At 44.2% G+C, this 12,318-nt stretch overlaps 2 non-coding genes across 2 annotated transcripts; both read left to right on the forward strand.

Moving 5' to 3' along the window:
• Positions 1-534: 534 nt before the first annotated feature.
• trnas-uga (transfer RNA serine (anticodon UGA)) lies at positions 535-616 on the forward strand. Its single transcript has one exon. It is a non-coding gene; the product is annotated as a tRNA-Ser (tRNA).
• Positions 617-8,060: 7,444 nt separating this feature from the next.
• trnas-uga (transfer RNA serine (anticodon UGA)) lies at positions 8,061-8,142 on the forward strand. The gene has a single exon. It is a non-coding gene; the product is annotated as a tRNA-Ser (tRNA).
• Positions 8,143-12,318: the final 4,176 nt, after the last annotated feature.

Here is a 12,318-nt window from a genome sequence, read left to right on the forward strand (position 1 = left end):
ATGTTAGTTCCGTCATCAGGTCATCACGTGACCTTTCGGCCTGCACAGGTCTCCTTCTGTGCCGTAATTTCTAGATTCCATCATTTTAATTTTCTTCCAGACTGGAAGTGTGGTCTTGTTCCATTTGAATTTCTAATATATTTCCAATGTAACTGATGTTGTTACACAAACAATTCAATCAGTGGAATTGTGCGTTTAGGGAGTTGAGATTTTCGAGTCTCTCAAGGCTTCTCTCCAAATCCAATGGCCATTTTCCACGAAGATTCAACCCCTCCTCACATAAACACTATTACAACATAGAAAAATACGGCACAGAACAGGCCCTTCGGCCCACAATGTTGTGCCGAACCTTTGTCCTAGATTAATCATAGATTATCATTGAATTTACAGTGCAGAAGGAGGCCATTCGGCCCACCGTGTCTGCACCGGCCGACTATTGGTCGCTTGAATGGAATAACTTCCTGGAGTGATTCCAGGCTGGTTTTAGAATGTATTCCATCGACCAAATTACTAATGAATGACGCATTGAACGTAGCTGCGATGGCCGAGTGGTTAAGGCGTTGGACTTGAAATCCAATGGGGTTTCCCCGCGCAGATTCGAATCCTGCTCGCAGCGACTGTGATTCGAATTGTTTCTTCAACTCCCCGCACAAGCCGCTGACTCGAAAATTAATGCTTTTTCCGATTGTTTGTAAAGAAGCGGTTTGAACGTTAATCAAGTTCTGTCAGATACTTAACATTTTTGGGGGGGACTGAACGAAATATTCAGATGAATCAGGAACTCACACCCAAAACAACAATCAGTAAATAATAACATTTCCTGCAACGTTCGGAAGGAGAAGCAGCAACGGCAGCGAATGGAAACGTGGTTTGGTTTCATTCAGCTTAATGGATTTCTGGGTAAAAAGATCGTGGTAGAAATGGAACATATTTTATCTCTCTATCTGTTTCTTTGTTTCTTTCTCTCTCCCTCACTCATTGATTTTGTGCTTCTCCGGGGACTGATTGGATACACAGCGAAACTCAGCCCCATCTCATTCCAACTCTTTTGGACCAACACGTCCTGGTGATGGACGGTCTTGAATCAGTGGAAGAATCGACAACCTATTCCATTCTTGGCTCTGTGAGAAGTTCCATTCCTGGTTGTGAGGTGGCTCTGAGATAAAGGGATCGAGAGAGAACGAGGTGACTGCAGTCTGACTCTCACTCTGAAAACCAGTTCGTGCGCCCTTGTAGAAAGTGGATGTGTATGAGAACAGGAGAAAAGCAGATCATGGGCCTGTGATTGGTTTTATTGAGCAGGACCTTGAAAGGTGAAGCAAACTTCGAACCAGTCAGCGCCTGTCTGAGAGCTGGCAAGGGATTAAGGCTGATATTGAAACGGTTGACCTTGAATTAGTTTAGGCAAATCGATTCTTTATGAGGTGTTGGTATATTGTTTTCAGAGACACTGTCATACTTTCTTAAAATATGATTTGTCCTTGTTTTTGTTTTGTTCAATAATTTGGGGAATGTATTTGGAGCGGGTGCAGTTGGTTAATATCTGTGCCTCTTGCTTGGCAGCTCCCCGGGAAGCAGCAGCTCCATTCCGGTCGAGATCTGTGGACACAAACAGGATATCCAAACTATTGCGCACTGCTGCCATCTCCTGGTTGAACGCGAGTTGTACAACACGGTAACTCTGTATTCGTAACACATTTCAATTGGAGCAAAAGAACATTAGAACATAGAACATAGAACATGGAACAATACAGCGCAGTACAGGCCCTTCGGCCCACGATGTTGCACCGAAACAAAAGCCATCTCACCTACATTATGCCATTATCATCCATATGTTTATCCAATAAACTTTTAAATGCCCTCAATGTTGGCGAGTTCACTACTGTAGCAGGTTGGGCATTCCACGGCCTCACTACTCTTTGCGTAAAGAACATACCTCTGACCTCTGTCCTATATCTATTACCCCTCAGTTTAAAGTTATGTCCCCTCGTGCCAGCCACATCCACCCGCGGGAGAAGGCTCTCACTGTCCACCCTATCCAACCCCCTGATCATTTTGTATGCCTCTATTAAGTCTCCTCTTAACCTTCTTCTCTACAACGAAAACAACCTCAAGTCCATCAGCCTTTCCTCATAAGATTTTCCCTCCATACCAGGCAACATCCTGGTAAATCTCCTCTGCACCCGCTCCAAAGCCTCCACGTCCTTCCTATAATGCGGTGACCAGAACTGTACGCAATACTCCAAATGCGCCCGTACCAGAGTTCTGTACAGCTGCAACATGACCTCCCGACTCCGGAACTCAATCCCTCTACCAATAAAGGCCAACACTCCATAGGCCTTCTTCACAACCCTATCAACCTGGGTGGCAACTTTCAGGGATCTATGTACATGGACACCTAGATCCCTCTGCTCATCCACACTTTCAAGAACTTTACCATTAGCCAAATATTCCGCATTCCTGTTATTCCTTCCAAAGTGAATCACCTCACACGTCTCTACATTAAACTCCATTTGCCACCTCTCAGCCCAGCTCTGCAGCTTATCTATATCCCACTGCAACCTGCTACATCCTTCCACACTATCGACAACACCACCGACTTTAGTATCGTCTGCAAATTTACTCACCCACCCTTCTGCGACTTCCTCTAGGTCATTGATAAAAATGACAAACAGCAACGGCCCCAGAACAGGTCCTTGTGGTACTCCACTTGTGACTGTACTCCATTCTGAACATTTCCCATCAACCACCACCCTCTGTCTTCTTTCAGCTAGCCAATTTCTGATCCACATCTCTAAATCACCCTCAATCCACAGCCTCCGTATTTTTTGCAATAGCCTACCGTGAGGAACCTTATCAAACGCTTTGCTGAAATCCATATACACCACATCAACTGCTCTACCCTCGTCTACCTGTTCAGTCACCTTCTCAAAGAACTCAATAAGGTTTGTGAGGCATGACCTACCCTTCACAAAGCCATGCTGACTATCCCTGATCATATTATTCCTATCTAGATGATTATAAATCTTGTCTCTTATAATCCCCTCCAAGACTTTACCCACTACAGAAGTGAGGCTCACCGGTCTATAGTTGCCGGGGTTGTCTCTGCTCCCCTTTTTGAACAAAGGGACCACATTTGCTGTCCTCCAGTCCTCTGGCACTATTCCTGTAGCCAATGATGACATAAAAATCAAAGCCAAAGGTCCAGCAATCTCTTCCCTGGCCTCGCAGAGAATCCTAGGATAAATCCCATCAGGTCCCGGGGACTTATCTATTGTCAGCCTGTCCAGAATTGCCAACACCTCTTCCCTACGTACCTCAATGCCATCTATTCTATTAGCCTGGGGCTCAGCATTCTCCTCCACAACATTATCTTTTTCCTGAGTGAATACTGACGAAAAATATTCATTTAGTATCTCGCCTATCTCTTCAGACTCCACACACAATTTCCCATCCCTGTCCTTGACTGGTCCTACTCTTTCCCTAGTCATTCGCTTATTCCTAACATACCTATAGAAAGCTTTTGGGTTTTCCTTGATCCTTCCTGCCAAATACTTCTCATGTCCCCTCCTTGCTCGTCTTAGCTCTCTCTTTAGATCCTTCCTCGCTACCTTGTAACTATCCATCGCCCCAACCGAAACTTCACACTTCATCTTCACATAGGCCTCCTTCTTCCTCTTAACAAGGGATTCCACTTCCTTGGTAAACCACGGTTCCCTCGCTCGACGCCCTCCTCCCTGTCTGACCGGTACATACTTATCAAGAACACGCAGTAGCTGATCCTTGAACAAGCCCCACTTATCCAGTGTGCCCAACACTTGCAGCCTACTTCTCCACCTTATCCCCCCCAAGTCACGTCTAATGGCATCATAATTGCCCTTCCCCCAGCAATAACTCTTGCCCTGCGGTGTATACTTATCCCTTTCCATCATTAACGTAAACGTCACCGAATTGTGGTCACTGTCCCCAAAGTGCTCTCCTACCTCCAAATCCAACACCTGGCCTGGTTCATTACCCAAAACCAAATCGAACGTGGCCTCGCCTCTTGTTGGCCTGTCAACATATTGTTTCAGGAAACCCTCCTGCACACACTGTACAAAAAACGACCCATCTATTGTACTCGAACTATATCTTAACATGGTTAAATATTATCATTGTAGTAATCATCTTGAAATCCCCAGGTATCTGATTTCTGACTGAGCTACCCAGCTCTACCCGATCTATCGGAATATGAAAGATTCCCATTGCAGCCATATTGGTTACAAGAATATCGAATCCCTGATTTAATACATTCACCCGCTTCATTGTTTGTGTATTCGTTCTATAAATACAGAGGGGGCAACGTTGCCCAGGGACAGGTGGTGGTATAGTGGTGACTGTCCCAGCATTTGACCCATATTCAGTTCCTGCCCATCACAGTGGTGAATTATTTAATTAGATACCGCAGGTCAGGGCAGAAAAGGAGTGGACACTCCTCAAATAAAATTCACCAATTGTTTTCATCACCCATGGGTTCCTTAGTAATAACCAGCATCAATATGTTTTGAGTGGAAACTTAGTTTAAATAAACGACAATCTTCAACATTAATAACTACGTTCTCAGTCTGCAACAATAGTAAATAGGTGGGTTAAACGGGACAAAAATACGAGCCACGCAAATTTCCGTTTACAAAATGAGCTTAAAACAATCCTAGTGCCTGAATAACTTAATCACTAAGTAAGTTACATAATTGTTACCAGTAAAAAGTTATTACTGAAACAGGATGAAAAGTGCAGCATCAGGGCACAAGGACAAGGTGATGTCTCAGACCAGTGTTAGAGTCCAATGTAATGACACACAGAACATCAGAAACATATTGCATAAATACATTTATTGTGGACTGGTGCCATCTCCTGGCTGATCGGGAGCCGTGTGACACAGACACTTTCATTCAGGAGCGTTTTAAATTGGAGTGAAATGCACACAAACAACACGAATTTCTTTCTGCTCACTGTGCCAGTTACAGTGATCTGTATTAAACAGCAGGAGCGGGATCCGCAGTCTTCGCCTTGTTTTAAAATAATTTAGAGTACCCAATTATTTTTTCCCAATTAAGGGGCAATTTAGCGTGGCCAATCCACCTAGCTTGCACATCTTTGGATTCTGGGGGCGAAACCCACGCAAACACGGGAGAATGTGCCAACTTCACACGGACAGTGATCCAGAGCCGGGATCGAATCTGGTACCTCGGCGCCGTGAGGCAGTCGAGCTGACCACTGTGCCGCTACTCTGCCCTCGCAGTTTCGTTGTTGAAATGAAATCAAAATAAACAATTTTTGTCCCTTGCTTTTCGTACTGGGACCATGGGTAACTTGGGTTATTTTTGGTTTGTTGGCCTCCACTGCGAAGAGAATAAAACACATACGGGACCAGTCTTTGCCGTTGCTGAGTAAACACTGTGCAATAGTCACTCCGAACGATTCTGTCATGAAGCTACTCTTCAAGTATTCTCCTTCTCAATCTGCTGAAGGCTGAGCTGACACATTGGAGGTGAGGGCGAATCCTATCTGATGGATCTGCCTTTTTCCAGTGGTGGCTTCCGGTCATGGAAAACGGTCCACATTTTCCACGATCTCGCCATTTTATTCTGTGTGCCATTTCTATGTGAGTGTTGACAACATAATTCAGCTCTTGGTATTCACCATGATCCAGTCAGTGGTGGTCTGTGGAAAGTAGGATTCAGTCTGTGGAGCTCTGTCTCCCATAGTCTTGACGTTCAGAGTGACCATTACACAGTCATTGTGGCGACAAGGTCCCATTTGCACATTGAGGATTCGCACCATCCGGTTATTTGACACTACCACCCTGCTAAGTGCGATCAATTTTGAAATACAATTGCTGCACATTTCAGTCCCTGACACTATATGGCAGAGTCAGATTCATTCCATATTTGTAATATACCAATCATTCTTCGGCTTGTTACAGATCTTCTGCAACAATCTGGCATTGGGATTCAGTTAAGTCGCTTTGCGAGAGTCTCTGGGACTGTATGAGAGTCTGTCATTCATTCAGTATCTTTCATACTCTGAAAATCTGTGTGAAGGTTGAACTAAATCTGTAATGATCAATCTCTAATATCGTTATTGAGTGGATAAAATCATTATGTTGTTTGCTAGTTTCCGTTAAAACGTCTGCATATCAGAATCATGACAAGACTTTCAGTGGCAGTGGGCATGCGCGTGTGTTGGGGGAGGTGCATATAGACATTTGGGTGGTGAATGAATCTTTATCTGTCAGTCCCTGCTGTGCCCAGTAACAAGTCTTACAACACCAGGTTAAAGTCCAACAGGTGTGTTTCAAACGCTAGCTTTCGGAGCACTGCTCGTTCCTCAGGTGAATGAAGAGGTATGTTCCGGAAACATATATATATAGGCAAAGTCAAAAATGCAAGACAATGCTTTGAATACCAGCATTTGCAGGTAATTAAGTCTTTACAGGTCCAGAGATGAAATGAAAATCGCTTATTGTCACAAGTCGGTTTCAAATTAAGTTACCGTGAAAAGCCACATTCCGTCTCCTGTTAGGGGAGGCTGGTACGAGAATTGAACCGTGCTTCTGATCTGACTTGGTCGGCTTTTAAAGCCAGCGATTTAGCCCTGTGCTAAACCAGATAGGGGTAACCCCACGTTAAAGGGGTGTGAATTGGCTCACACCAGGACAGTTGGTAGGATTTCGCAAGCCCAGGCCAGATGGTGGGGGATAAATGAAATGCGACATGAATCCAAGGTCCCGGTTGAGGCCGTACACATGTATGCGGAACTTGGCTAGAAGTTTCTGTTCGGCGATTTTCATTGTCGCGCGTCCTGAAGGACGCCTTGCAGAACGCTTACCCGCAGATCAGAGGCTCAATGCCCTTGACTGCTGAAGTGTTCTCCTATGTGTTCTCTGGTGTGTCATGTAAATATTCGATTCATTCTCTATCTGCAGACTCTGTTGCTTTGTGTGGCACAGGTCTCCCCAGACCAACGAGCCAGCCGCTGATTTGATCTCACTTGAAGCAACTTTTAATTGCGTCCAAAGCCCATCAGTTTCCCCACACAATTATAAATCAGAAATATGAATGGACAATGTGACATTTATCCCTCTGTCCTGGAGCTGATCAGAAGCAGTGATGTCAGTTTGCACCACTCGCCAAGTCGGTCTGTGGATGCACCTCGCCAATCACGTGGGTAATGTAACTCTGCCAGTCAGTGGGTTCAGTTGGCATTTTAGGAGAAATTCGAAATCATCATGACTTCATCAGTGGCCTCATGGTTAAGGTGTGAGTGATATTAATCATGATGTGATCAAATGAGTGTCTGTTTCAGTCTTTCCGCAGGGAGTTTTCATACTGAGGAGAAACATGTTGGACATGGTCTGGGAATGATTCACTCCGGTCCATTCCCAACATATCCTGCCCTGATGGGATGGGTTTTTACTTCCAATCGTTGCAGAACACTTTTAAATATTGATTAATATTCGTTAATTATCATTTATTAAGTATTGTTTCATATGTTTAGTGTAGTTTATATAAAAATACTAATTACCAGACGCGATAAATTTTTACTTTCATTCCCGAAACAGCCAAATTGGGTGAAAACCATCAATGAGATGCAAAGGGAGCCCCGATCATTTGTGTGGTCAGTGGTTTGTTTATGGAGCTGAGTTAATATTGTTACACAAACTATTTAATCAGTGGAATTGTGCGTTTCGGGAGTTGAGATTTTCGAGTCTCTCAAGGCTTCTCTCCAAATGCAATGGCCATTTTCCACGAAGATTCAACCCCTCCTCACATAAACACGATTAGAACATAGAAAATTCAGAACAGGCCCTTCGGCCCACGATGTTGTGCCGAACCTTTGTCTTGATTAATCATAGATTATCATTGAATTTACAGTGCAGAAGGAGGCCATTCGGCCCACCGTGTCTGCACCGGCCGACGATTGGTCGCTTGAATGGAATAACTTCCTGGAGTGATTCCAGGCTGGTTTTAGAATGTATTCCATCGACCAAATTACTAATGAATGACGCATTGAGCGCAGCTGCGGTGGCCGAGTGGTTAAGGCTTTGGACTTGAAATCCAATGGGGTTTCCCCGCGCAGGCTCGAATCCTGCTCGCAGCGACTGTGATTCGAATTGTTTCTTCAACTCCCCGCACAAGCCTCTGACTCGAAAATTAATGCTTTTTCCGATTGTTTGTAACTAAGCGGTTTGAACGTTAATCAAGTTCTGTCAGATACTTAACATTTTTGGGGGGGACTGAACGAAATATTCAGATGAATAAGGAACTCACACCCAAAACAGCAATCATGAAATAATAACATTTCCTGCAACGTTCGGAAGGAGAAGCAGCAACGGCAGCGAATGGAAACGTGGTTTGGTTTCATTCAGGTGAACGGATTTCGGGGTAAAAAGATCGTGCCAGAAATGGAACATATTTTAAAAATATTTTCTTGTTTCTCCTTTGTCTCTCTATCTGTTTCTTTGTTTCTTTCTCTCTCCCTCACTCATTGTTTTTGTGCTTCTCCGGGGACTGATTGGATACACAGCGAAACTCAGCCCCATCTCATTCCAACTCTTTTGGACCAACACGTCCTGGTGATGGACGGTCCTGAATCAGTGGAAGAATCGACAACTATTCCATTCTTGGCTCTGTGAGAAGTTCCATTCCTGGTTGTGAGGTGGCTCTGAGGTAAAGGGATCGAGAGAGAACGAGGTAACTGCAGTCTGACTCTTACTCTGAAAACCAGTTAGTGCGCCCTTGTAGAAAGTGGATGTGTCTGAGAACAGGAGGAAAGCAGATCATGGGCCTGTGATTGATTTTATTGAGCCGGACCTTGAAAAGTTAAGGAGACTTTTAACCAGTCGGTGCCTGTCTGAGAACTGGTAAGGAATTAAGGCTGATATTGAAACGGTTGATATTGAATTAGTTGAGGCAAACCGATTCTTTATGAGGTGTTGGTATTTTGTTTTCAGAGACACTGTCATACTTTCTTAAAATATGATTTGTGCTTGTTTTTGTTTTGTTCAATATTTTGGGGAATCTATTTGGAGCGGGTGCAGTTGGTTAATATCTGTGCCTCTTGCTTGGCAGCTCCCCGGGAAGCAGCAGCTCCATTCCTATCGAGATCTGTGGACACAAACATGATATCCAAACTATTGCGCACTGCTGCCATCCCCTGGTTGAACGCGAGTTGTACAACACGGTAACTCTGTATTCGTAACACATTTCAATTGGAGCAAAAGAACATTAACATGGTTAAATATTATCATTGTAGTAATCATCTTGAAATCCCCAGATATCTGATTTCTGACTGAGCTACCCAGCTTTGCCGATCTATCGGAATATGAAAGATTCCCATTGCAGCCATATTGGTTACAAGAATATCGAATCCCTGATTTAATACATTCACCCGCTTCATTGTTTGTGTATTCGTTCTATAAATACAGAGGGGGCAACATTGCCCAGGGACAGGTGGTGGTATAGTGGTGACTGTCCCAGCATTTGACCCAGATTCAGTTCCTGCCCATCACAGTGGTGAATTATTTAATTAGATACCGCAGGTCAGGGCAGAAAAGGAGTGGACACTCCTCAAATAAAATTCACCAATTGTTTTCATCACCCATGGGTTCCTTATGTAATAACCAGCATCAATATGTTTTGAGTGGAAACTTAGTTTAAATAAACGACAATCTTCAACATTAATAACTAAGTTCTCAGTCTGAAACAATAGTAAGTAGGTGGGTTAAACGGGACAAAAATACGAGCCACGCAAAGTTCCGTTTACAAAATGAGCTTAAAACACTCCTAGTGGCTGAATAACTTAATCACTAAGTAAGTTACATAATTGTTACCAGTAAAAAGTTATTAATGAAACAGGATGAAAAGGGCAGCATCCAGGGCACAAGGACAAGGTAATGTCTCAGACCAGAGTAAGAGTCCAATGTGATGACACACAGAACATCAGAAACATATTGCATAAATACATTTATTGTGGACTGGTGCAATCTCCTGGCTGAACGGGAGCCGTGTGACACGGACACTTTCATTCAGGAGCGTTTTAAATTGGTGTGAAATGCACACAAACAACACGAATTTCTTTCTGCTCACTGTGCCAGTTAGAGTGATCTGTATTAAACAGCAGGAGCGGGATCCACAGTCTTCACCTTGTTTTAAAATAATTTAGAGTACCCAATTAATTTTTCCCAATTAAGGGGCAATTTAGCGTGGCCAATCCACCTAGCATGCACATCTTTGGATTCTGGGGGCGAAACCCACGCAAACACGGGAGAATGTGCAAACTTCACACGGACAGTGACCCAGAGCCGGGATCGAATCTGGGACCTCGGCGCCGTGAGGCAGTCGTGCTGACCACTGTGCCGCCATGCTGCCCTCGCAGTTTCGTTGTTGAAATGAAATCAAAATAAACAATTTTTGTCCCTTGCTTTTCGTCCTGGGACCATGGGTAACTTGGGTTATTTTTGGTTTGTTGGCCTCCACTGCGAAGAGAATAAAACACATACGGGACCAGTCTTTGCCGTTGCTGAGTGCTGAGTAAGCACTGTGCAATGGTCACTCCGAACGATTCTGTCATGAAGCTGCTTTTCAAGTATTCTCTTTCTCAATCTGCTGAAGGCTGAGCTGACACATTGGAGGTGAGGGCGAATCCTATCTGATGGATCTGCCTTTTTCCAGTGGTGGCTTCCGGTCATGGAAAACGGTCCACATTTTCCACGACCTCGCCATTTTATTCTGTGTGCCATTTCTATGTGAGTGTTGACAACATAATTCAGCTCTTGGTATTCAGCATGATTCAGGGACAGCACGGTAGAATAGTGGTTAGCACTATGGCTTCACAGCGCCGGGACTCAGGTTCGATTCCCACTTGGATCACTGCCTGTGTTCTCCCTGTGTCTGCGTGGGTTTCCTCCGGGTCTCCGGTTTCCTACCACACTCCAAAGATGTGCAGTATAGGTGGATTGGCCATGCTAAATTACCCTTAGGTTAGATGGGGTTGCTGGGATACGGGGAAAGGGTGGACGCGTGGGCTTCAGTGGGGTGCTATTTGAAGAGCCGGTGTAGATTCCATGGTACGAATGGCCACCTCTGCACTGTAAATTCTATGATTCTATATTCCCTTAAAAAATGCATAATGAATGAAAATCGCTTATTGTCACAAGTAGGCTTCAAATGAAGTTACTGTGAAAAGCCCATAGTCGCCACATTCCGGCGCCTGTTCGTGGAGGCTGGTACGGGAATTGAACCGTGCTGCTGGCCTGCTTTTGTCTGCTTTAAAAGCCAGCGATTTACCCCAGGGTGCTAAACCAACCCCTGTCTGGTTTTTAGTCTAAACCATTCATCTCACACGTCTCCAGACTGAAAATCATCTTTCGTCGTTTGAAGTTCTAGACTGTCCACGTATCAGTTCAGAAAATGTCCAAGTTTGTACCATCATCAAACTTTGAAACTGTTCCCTCTACACCATGTTCTAGCACATTGTTATATACCAGGGAAAGCAAATATTCCAGTAGGAACCCATGTCGAACACTACAAACCTTCTTCCAGTCCGAAAAGTCTATAATGGCCATTATATTCTGTTTCTGATTATTCAACCACATTTATATCCATATTGCTACTGTCCCTTTTATTCCAGGAGCTACACATTTCGCTAATTCTGTGCAGTTTTGGTTTCCTTATTTAGGTAAATACGGTTCAGAGGAAGTTTCCTCGATTGGTCCAGGAATGAGCGGGTTTTCTAATGAGGAAAGTTTAGACAGACTGCACTTGTTTCCAATGGAGATGTGAAGAGTGACAGTTGATTTGATTGAAGTACATCAGATCTTGAATGGTCTTGGCAAGGTGGACGTGGAAAGGATGTCTCTGCTTGAGGGTGAGACCAGAACTACTGGGCAGTTAAAAACAAGGATGTCGCCCTTTTCGGATGGAGATGTGGAAATTTCTCACTCCCAGAGAGTTGTGCGACTTTGGAACTCTGCCTCAGAAGGCGGCGGAAGCGGGACATTGATTATTTTAAAGGCAGAGATTCAGCAAATAAATCAAAGGTTTATCGGGGTTACATACAAACATTGCATTCAGCAAACTACCTGGATGCACAAGCGTTCGTTTGTTTTACTTGATATCTGAGGATAAATTCAGAGTCCTGCACCATGGTGAAACGGTCTTTAAATGTCGCGTTCGTTTCTTCACGTGTTCTGTACTGACACATTCTCTGGAGCTCAAACCTGCTCCCGAATTCAGTCAATGACACCACATGGATCGTACTGATTAAACATGAACA

The sequence above is a fragment of the Scyliorhinus torazame genome, chromosome 24 (genome assembly GCF_047496885.1).
Source record: "Scyliorhinus torazame isolate Kashiwa2021f chromosome 24, sScyTor2.1, whole genome shotgun sequence".
NCBI lineage: Eukaryota > Metazoa > Chordata > Chondrichthyes > Carcharhiniformes > Scyliorhinidae > Scyliorhinus > Scyliorhinus torazame.